At 43.6% G+C, this 8,613-nt stretch overlaps 1 protein-coding gene across 2 annotated transcripts in view; it reads left to right on the top strand.

The window, feature by feature from the left end:
* The first annotated feature begins 966 nt into the window (after positions 1-966).
* Positions 967-8,613, top strand: part of CYFIP1 (cytoplasmic FMR1 interacting protein 1) — a 73,883-nt gene continuing 66,236 nt past the window's right edge. For both annotated transcript variants that reach the window (XM_032679194.1, XM_032679195.1), the window contains exon 1: positions 967-1,123. The gene's annotated coding sequence lies outside the window, so the exon portion shown is untranslated. The remainder of the gene's footprint in view (positions 1,124-8,613) is intronic.

Genomic DNA, 8,613 nt, shown 5'->3' with positions numbered 1-8,613 from the left:
AGAGAAGCCCCGAAGAGGAGATACAAGGACTCCCTGAAACAACATCTCAACCTTGGCCTTATTGATCAACATAACTGGTCTACTCTGGCCTGCAGTTGGGTGGTTTGGAGACACAGCATCTATAACGTTGCTGCTTCTTTTGAGAAAGCACACAGGATCACTCTCGAGGAGAAAAGACAATGCAGAAAGAATTGTGTCTTGCCGATACCTCCTAAGGAGTCTTTCTGCTGTGCCTTTTGCAACTGGACTTGTGTATCTCGCATTGGCCTTTTTAGCCACCAGCGTGCTTGTAGCAAATGTGGATAGAGTGTTTCCCAAATCTTCGTTCGCAAAGCCTAGCTATGATGATGAAAAGTGGGAGATTGTCAACAGACAGTAGCAAACAGCCTAGTTTTTTATGGTTTTGATTTTAACAAAGTGTGGTTACTTTGGATATAAAACCCACAGGTATGAGCACCCTTTGCAGGACATTTAAAGGGATTTCCCACGGGATCCGCTTTGGTTCTTTAATGTTAGGTCTTTCATCCTTACTGCTGGTCTCTTTTCTTTGCCACGCTGCCAAAATTATGAAGCGAGGGAAAAAACTCCAGTGACCTCTCCTGCCGCCCCCGGTGCCCTCGGGGCGCTGGTTTCCCTACGGTGGTGCCGGGGCGGTGCCGGGGGCGGGTTTGTTTACGAGTACGAGGGGTCGCTGTCCTCCTGGGCGTGGTTTTGTGTTCTTAGAGACAGATTTCCCGATGCGTAGGGCACAGAAAACGTCATTTTCATGAAAAGCAAAGGGACGCAGCTCTGCCGCCTGCAGTATTCCTGGGTTTACTCCTGGCTCCCCGGCAGGAGGAGGAGGAGCCGAAGCCGGAGCCTGCCGGGGGCGGGAAGGGGCGGCAGGTTTGGGATGAGGCGGGAGGAGGAGGAGCTGGAGCGGCAGGAAGGGTGTTTCCCTGCGCAACTCCCGGTTGAAGTGACTCAGACAGGAAACTCCCTGCAGGGCGCGGCCCAGGAGCGGAGCCGCCGGGCCGGCGCGACCCTCGGCGGCGGCTGGGCCGAGCGGAGCCCCCGGGCGGGCGGACAGACGGGCCCCTCCCGCCGCCGGGCAGCGCCGTTCCCGGGAGCCGGCGGCGAGCGGGTGAGCAGCGCTTCCCGGGGCCGGGAGCGGCCCGCCCGCCGAGCGGGGGGGGTGTCGCTCCTCTGCCGCCGCGGGACGGCTTCACCCCCTCCCCGAGCATGGGCGCTTCGCCTGCGAGGCCGGGCGGCGCCGCGCCCCCTCTCGCTGGTGACCGCGAGTCCCATGCGCATATTTCGGGTTATTTATTCCCCCCTCTGCTCGGTATTCGGTGCTCCCCGCCGGCTGGGAGGTGCCGGTGCCGCCGCGGGCGATCCCGCTGCTCGAGCGGGGCCGGGCGGCGCTTCGGGGGCGCGGCGGGGAGGGTCGTGCGGAGGCTCGGCCGGCGCTGAGGGCAGCGGGCAGGCGGCCTGTCCTCAGGAGGGGTCCCTTACGGGTGCTCGCCTAAAAGCCCTTTCTGGTTTTTCTTTCTGAGTGTAAGGTTTGTCTTGTTCTCGCTCACGCGTAGCCCTTGTGTCTGTAACACAAAGATGGTCGGAGTTGTGCTTCCTAGGCTGTCCTGGAGCGGGTTAGAGGGGGGAAAAAATAAAAGTAGAAAGCCCTGTGCGAGTTCATCCCGCTCTTCAGAGGAAGGAGGTGATCTATAGTGCCTGTCTAAGGACGTGGAATAACTTCCTCGTGAGGAAGTTGAGATTTATCGAGTTAAAGTAACTATAGTGTAGTGAAAGCAGCAATGTAAGCTGGAAAATCTCCAGATGGATGGTCTGGTACTCCATCTCTCCCCTCTGATGAGCAAAGACAGACACGCACTTCATCTGCGTGAGTATTCCTGTAGTTCATCAACGTCTCTGCTAATAGTTTTTGCCTTTCAGTAGGCTCTTATTGCCTTGATTTTTATTCCCGCGCCGTTTGATGACAGGTTGGAGTAGCATTCAGACATGTAAATAGGTGTTTGTGCCAGGAAGGCTGTTGGGAGGAAGTAGTCTTTGTGGGATGTAGCCAGTCTGCCTGAAGTGCTGGCTGGAGAGTGTGCGTTATTGAAGGGGAAGGAAAGCTAGCTGGAGGAATTTCTTCTTAATTAGAAGGTCATGCCAGGCTTTGCTGTAAACTGTGGGAAATGGAAAGCTTAGGCTAATGAGTGACTCCAGTCCTTATTACATTCCAGTTACTTATTTGGCATAACTTTATTTTAATAAGCTTACTGAACACATACACATGCAGTGTTGTTTGTTAGTGTGTTTTTCAAAGTGGAATTTCTAATAATACTGTAATGCAATTCTGCAATCTCTGAATTATGTTTATATTAGCTGTACTTTAACTGTTTTATGCTCAGACAGAGAATATCTGAGCTATATGCTAAAAAATGCTATGCTAGTCCTTACCAGAGTTCTGATGTTCTGATTCTTGACTTTATTTAAGTTCCACTTTTTACCTTTAAAAATCTTTTTTTTTTTTTTTTTTTTTTTTTTAAATTTGTAAACACAGAGTTTCTCTTGATCTAGTGTAATAGGCTCTTTAAGCTTTCCCAGGCAACCGGGTCTGTGAAGTCTGGCTGGTGCAGGCAGCCAGTTGTCTCTGTAGTGGCCAGGAAGGAGGAGAAGGAAGCAGCAGTCTGTACAGCATTGGGGTATAGCAGGAAGGTTCAGTCCCGGTATCATCTAAGCTTGCTCTCTAGAAAATGTACAGCAGTTTTTCTTTGCAGCAGCTTAGAATTTTACATTTTTTTTTTTTTAATAGGGACCATGCAATTGATGAAATATCTCTAATATGCTTTGGTTTTCAGATTGTCACACCTAATTTATTTATTTTGAGAATAAACCTCTCAGAGTCTTAGAAAAGTACCCAAATACTCCCGACTCTGCCCTCCCCCCCAACTGCCCTGCTGAAGATGGGTAAGGCTTTGTTTTGTTTACAGGTCTTGGGTTTATCAGTTTCTCTTGAGGGTTCTGATGGGGAGAGCAGAGTGGTGTTTGGAATGTGGTCAGCTCTGTTAACTTAAAATTTCTACCCTAATAGGTATCACAATATTTAAACTGAAGTGGAGCTGAATTACCAAAGTTGTTTAAAAAAAATAAATAAATCTCTGTTACAAGAAAGGGAGCGTTCCCCGAACAATCCAGACTTTTCAGTTCTTAACTCCTGAATGTGTGACTTACAAAAAAGCTGGTAGTCCCTTAGTGATGTACCTGTAATATCCAACGCATTCATTAACAAAACTCTTGTTTCTTCAGCTTGCTGTGGGTGGAAATTGTCCATTGTGCTTAAACCAACAAATTCTCTTGATTGGTTATACAGACTTTATAGTGTAATTAAATAATTAACAGATATCTGTTCCAGCTACATGTTTTACGTTAGGTGTTGTCTGATATACTCCTTAAGTTTTGGCTAGTACCTTGTTTATTCATGAAGTGAGAGAGTTGTCTTGGAAGGTGACTTGTTCCCATGAGTAGATTTTAAAATTTTATCATAACTCTTGTCAGAATCATCTGATTGTTTTATTTTTAATTTTGTTTCTCAAAGATTTCCAAGATACTCAAGGTGAGGTGGAAAATTCAGGGTGGTTGGAATTGAGCTACAGGGTTGTAATAAAAAGATGGAACAAAAAATCCCCACAAAGTTCTTTTTTGTGGATTTGATTTTATTCATCCTCTGGTCTGAAAGCTGCTAGAATTTCTTGCAATGCTGTAGAAGAGAAATTTAATTTTAGTATAATTTCCACACCTATTTATGTGCACATCAAGAGGATTTCATTTTACAGTTGTTACTCTATGTTCTCAGGGCAAGTCCTTGAAGTGGTTCCTTTGCTGTAAACTTGAATGTTGGGCAGCAGGTTTTGCCCTGGTGAATTGGAAGTCACCTGTGTGATTGACTTTGCTGCTCTTGAAACAGTGACTCTGTGAGTTTCTAAATTTCTATTGTTTATATATTTTTAAATAGCTGCAGTTACTATGGCAAGTCCCAACTTAATAAGCAATTATGCTTGAACCAAATTAAGTGCTTGTTTACCTAGGGATGCTGCGGGAGCTTGGCACAACCCAAGCGTGAATGACCAGTGAAGTGGTTCGGGTGGATCCATCCCTGTGCCTGGGAATGTAATTCATTTAAACAGGGCTTCCCTGTGAACATGTTCTCAGGGATGAAGACAGAGTAGTAAATGTAACAGATTTGGAAACGATTGATATTTAGAACATGTACCTTGTTACCAGTGGCCTCTGACAGACCTTATTCTTAAAGGATATTTTGTTACTTTTTGACTACATTGTTATTTGAATATACAACAAATCAAAGCCCCCTGTATTTGTCGGGTTTGTACATGTGTGCAGAACTGAGACAGTAACATGAAAGAAGGACATTTCAACATTGTGAAATATGACCATATACCTACAAAACCTGAGAGCTTAGTGCTTTATGTTTTAAGCTACAGACATCAGGATTCTCTACTGCACATCTGCCCTTAGAAGCTTATGTTTGTAGGGCTTGGGGGCACGCTTTGCTGTGTAATACTGATAACAGAGCGCGTATTGATCTGCTTTGTTTAAGTGTAATTCCATTAATCCGCATCACTGCCTTTCTAGTGATAAAATTAATGTATGATGCATTGATGAGACTTGCTACAGTAATACAGAGGGTGCAAAATAGCAGATAATCTTTCTATCTCTTGGCACCAAAAATGTAGGATCTTTTGGGTAGCTCCTTATCTTTTGTAAACACACTGGCAAAAATCCTGAAGCTTGTTTTCTTCATAAGACTTAGAAGATTTTCTCTCTTTCAATATGCACTGTTTCATCTTTACCTCTGTTATGTCTATAAATATATGTACACTCATAAATGTGTGCATTTGGGGGGAAATTCCTGTCTTCACACAGTTCAGTTTTGTGAGAAAAGTGACAGTCTTAGACTTTTAACTGTAAAAAGCAGACCTGTGGTAAAGTATGGCACAAATAATTGTCAGGCATTTGCCATCTCAGCAGAAATGCCCCTTCCCTCAGGCTGACTGTCAGCAAGATGGCACATGAATTTCTAGCTATGTAGCCTTTCTACATAAAGACCATTGTGGGAGAGGTGATTTAAGGTTGAGAGCAGATCTGGCTGGGGGTGTTGGAAACAGAGCCCATCTCTCCAATCCTTCCTAGCTGATAGATGGTGGTGTCCCTGCTCCCAAGGATGGCTAGGAGCAGCACTTAAGCCCTGCTGCCATATCACTTCTCCACATCTTCTGTAGCTGTTTCATTCTACCAGACTTCTGCTCCTGCTGGCGGGGACCGCAGCAGGGCATCAATCTAATGGCATGGTGAGCTCAGAGAGGGCTCTTGGGCTGGGAATCCCTTCACAGCTAAATGAGCTGCTTTCTGGGCACCTCCTGTGTGGGACATATCCAGCTGTGGTCTGCCAAATGTGGATTTGCAACCCTCTGAGTTATGCTGTGAGACTGCCATGAAACATAATGACGAGAGAGAAGTAAAGGCGAATGTGGAGGTCCTTCAGTTGTGTGGTTGTTCTGTGATTCTGTGTGTGTGCATTGCTGGGACAGCTGCTCTGGCATAGGCACAACTGAAAGTGAGTGTTCTCCACAAGAGGGGACATTCTACCTGTTGACTTTAATAAAGCTTTTCTTATTTCAAGTAATCAGGTAACATGTGAGGAATTGGCACTGCTGTTCTTGCTTTCACTAGAGGTAAATGCCAGGGCAACAGCTGTGGTGCCGTCCTTTCCCTGGTTCGTGAGTGCTCCTGGTTTACAAAGCAGTTACTCCTGGAGTGAAGTTGTATGATTTCTCCTTGCTTGAAGCAGATGTTGGGAGATTTTCTCAGTTTAGCTGGGCGACTCTCGCCAAGCCTCTCACATGGCTGGTTTCTGCAGGTCTGCTTTCAAGGAATGTTGGTTAGGAGGTAGTAGGATGACCAAGAAACTTTTTAGAGACAATAGTTGCTCATTTAGAGAAAACAAATGCCATTTCCCTTCCTTTCACTGAAAAGCATCTTAAGTATTCAGGCAGTTTATAGACTTATGCTTACTAGATGACACTCTCTACAAGTGATTAACAGAGTTGAGTCTCAGTAATATTCTTATGAATTAATATAGAATATATTATTAAGTAAAAAAAAAATGAAATGGTGCTTTTGGTCTTAGAAACAAATAATCAGATTTAAAAACTAGTACTGTGGGTTTATGTTAGGGCACAAATCTTGAGAATTGACATGCTAAGTAGTGATTCCAGGTGTGCAAATGGTACAAGATATTTTTGGAGATGCTTGCTTTATGTACTGCAGGTGTAGAAGAGATTTCTGGGATTTAGATAAAAATACAGTGGTGCTGTACATCACTTTAAAATACTTTAATTCTGATATGGGTGTGGACACTTTATTGGCAGGAACTAAAAGTGCTGTTGACCTGAACTTATTTATAGTCTTCTTTCAGTATAACTCTAACTGTTTTAAGTGGGTTCAGTGACATAAAATCAATAAGGGGAGTACACTGAATTATACATTCTGAATGTGAAGTTCAGGCAAACTATCATGACACATAGCTCAAGATAGATGTGGATGTCTATCAGGTGATATCAAAAGTAAAGCTTTGGATTAATTTTCACTGAAACAGCTTATTTTCTTGTATAAAATGTTACAGATTATAAGCTCTTTTGGAGAAAAAAGAGAGCTTAAGAACTAAAAGCTATTTACTTATTTCTGTTTTTCCTTCTACCCTCTCCTGTAGTATTTCCTTTATTTTTTTAAGGAAATTATTAAATCATGACTTGCTTCTTGTCTGATTCACACTCGCCTCACAGAAATGCACACAGTGGTACATTTTTTTAAACAACTTCTGAAGCCTGTTGTGTTTTTCTTTTTTTTTTCTTTTTTTTTTTTTAATACTACAATTTTGCAAAATTGTACATTATACTTTTACTGATTTGGATATTAAAGAAAAGCTACTTTTAAGCATAGTTAATACAAATTTGCCTAAAATATCTTCCAGCTTATTTTTCAGATAAAGCCATGTAATTTTTTTTAACTGAAAGTGGAGAGAGTTGTATTTACCAAGTACTTACAGGTAGAGGAAAGGAGTGGGTATGACAGCAGACAGCCTATGTTTTAAACAGTAATTTTTATTTTGGCCTTTGTTCACTTTTTGAAGTCAAAATAAGGCAATGCTGAAGCCAGAGCTTCAGCTGCAGGCTTGCATTTAAAAAAGGACCCCACTGGATATAATTAACGCCTGCCATGTCATTGGGGAGCACATGCTGTAAGACGGAGCTGGATGCATAATGTGGAGGCACTGTGGAATGGGAGACTTGTGGAGCTGCCCCTGCATGGACAGCTGCCCTCAGCAGTGATGCAGTGGGTGTCCTTCCCAAAGGCAGGGGTGTTGCCAAGCAGACTCGACTGAGAAGCTGTAAGACTAACTTACAACCCTCTCTGTAACTGAGCTAAGGAAGAGAGTCTCTTCCAACTGAAGCCATTCTATGATTCTAAATAAACGGTTTGTCTATGGCTGAGGGGCTGTGTTGTTGCTTAGATTGAAATCTAAAGACTCCAGACCTTTGCCTTCATATCTTTGTGGCTCCTCTCTCTTACCTGTAACATGACAGCCACCATCCACAGCTGTGCCCTTTTTGATTAAAGTAACAGCACTCCCTTTACACAATATACAAAGGGCAGCCAACCAAACCCACATTGAATTGAACGGGCATGAGCAATCTGTGACAGAAATCTTCCTGCAGGATGAAAGGTGCTGTGTCGGAGCCATGCCAGCCTAATTCCATGTGCACGTGCTTGTTCTCCCTTCTGTGGGGTGGTTATTGCTCTTGTCACTTCTTTTCTCATTCTTTGCAGGCTGTTTACATGGGCAGTGTTATCTTTGCTAAGAAATGAGAGAGCTTTTCACAACTGCTGAACATGCTGTAAGCCCTGTGCTTCAGTGCTTGGCTTCTGTGCTAAACTTCAGTCGTCCCCAAAGAACTGCTGTGCAGCATTGCTTCCTAACACACCCATGCAGCAGCAGGAACAACCAGGAACAGAAGTATGGAAGAAATGCTCATTGAGGACAGCTGCAGGCGATAGCAGCACAGCAAAACTGGAAGCAAACAGAAGAGATTAAACAGGGGAGGGGAGGAGTGAACTGGGTGAGAGGAAAAGAACACGAAAAACAGGAGAGTGAGTTAGTCAAGAAGAAATAAGATGAAATGGTGCAACTCAAAGATTTAATATCAGTATTAAGAGGGTGAGGCAAGTAAGTGTAGAAAAATGGATCTCAACACACTTAATCTATAATGACAGTGCTTAAATCTTTAACTTCATTTCAACCTGAAGAGAGACCAAATATTGTAGAAGGAGGTTCATTTTGTGCGTAAGTTTAATTAGTTCACTCAGAACTAACTCAGCTCTGTAAGAATTAATTAGTAAATCAGCAGAAATCCCCTCATCCATCTAGCCCCACCAACATTAGAATTTTATTTTTTTATTTGTTACTTTTATCTTGAACGTCAGACTTAGGTACACAGATAAAGCAAACCAAGCGAAACACCTCTGAATTCTTGTAGCACAAGTGCCGCTGCA

The sequence above is a fragment of the Chiroxiphia lanceolata genome, chromosome 2, assembly GCF_009829145.1.
Source record: "Chiroxiphia lanceolata isolate bChiLan1 chromosome 2, bChiLan1.pri, whole genome shotgun sequence".
In the NCBI taxonomy this organism is placed as follows: domain Eukaryota; kingdom Metazoa; phylum Chordata; class Aves; order Passeriformes; family Pipridae; genus Chiroxiphia; species Chiroxiphia lanceolata.
This window is presented reverse-complemented; position numbering and strand designations above follow the sequence as displayed.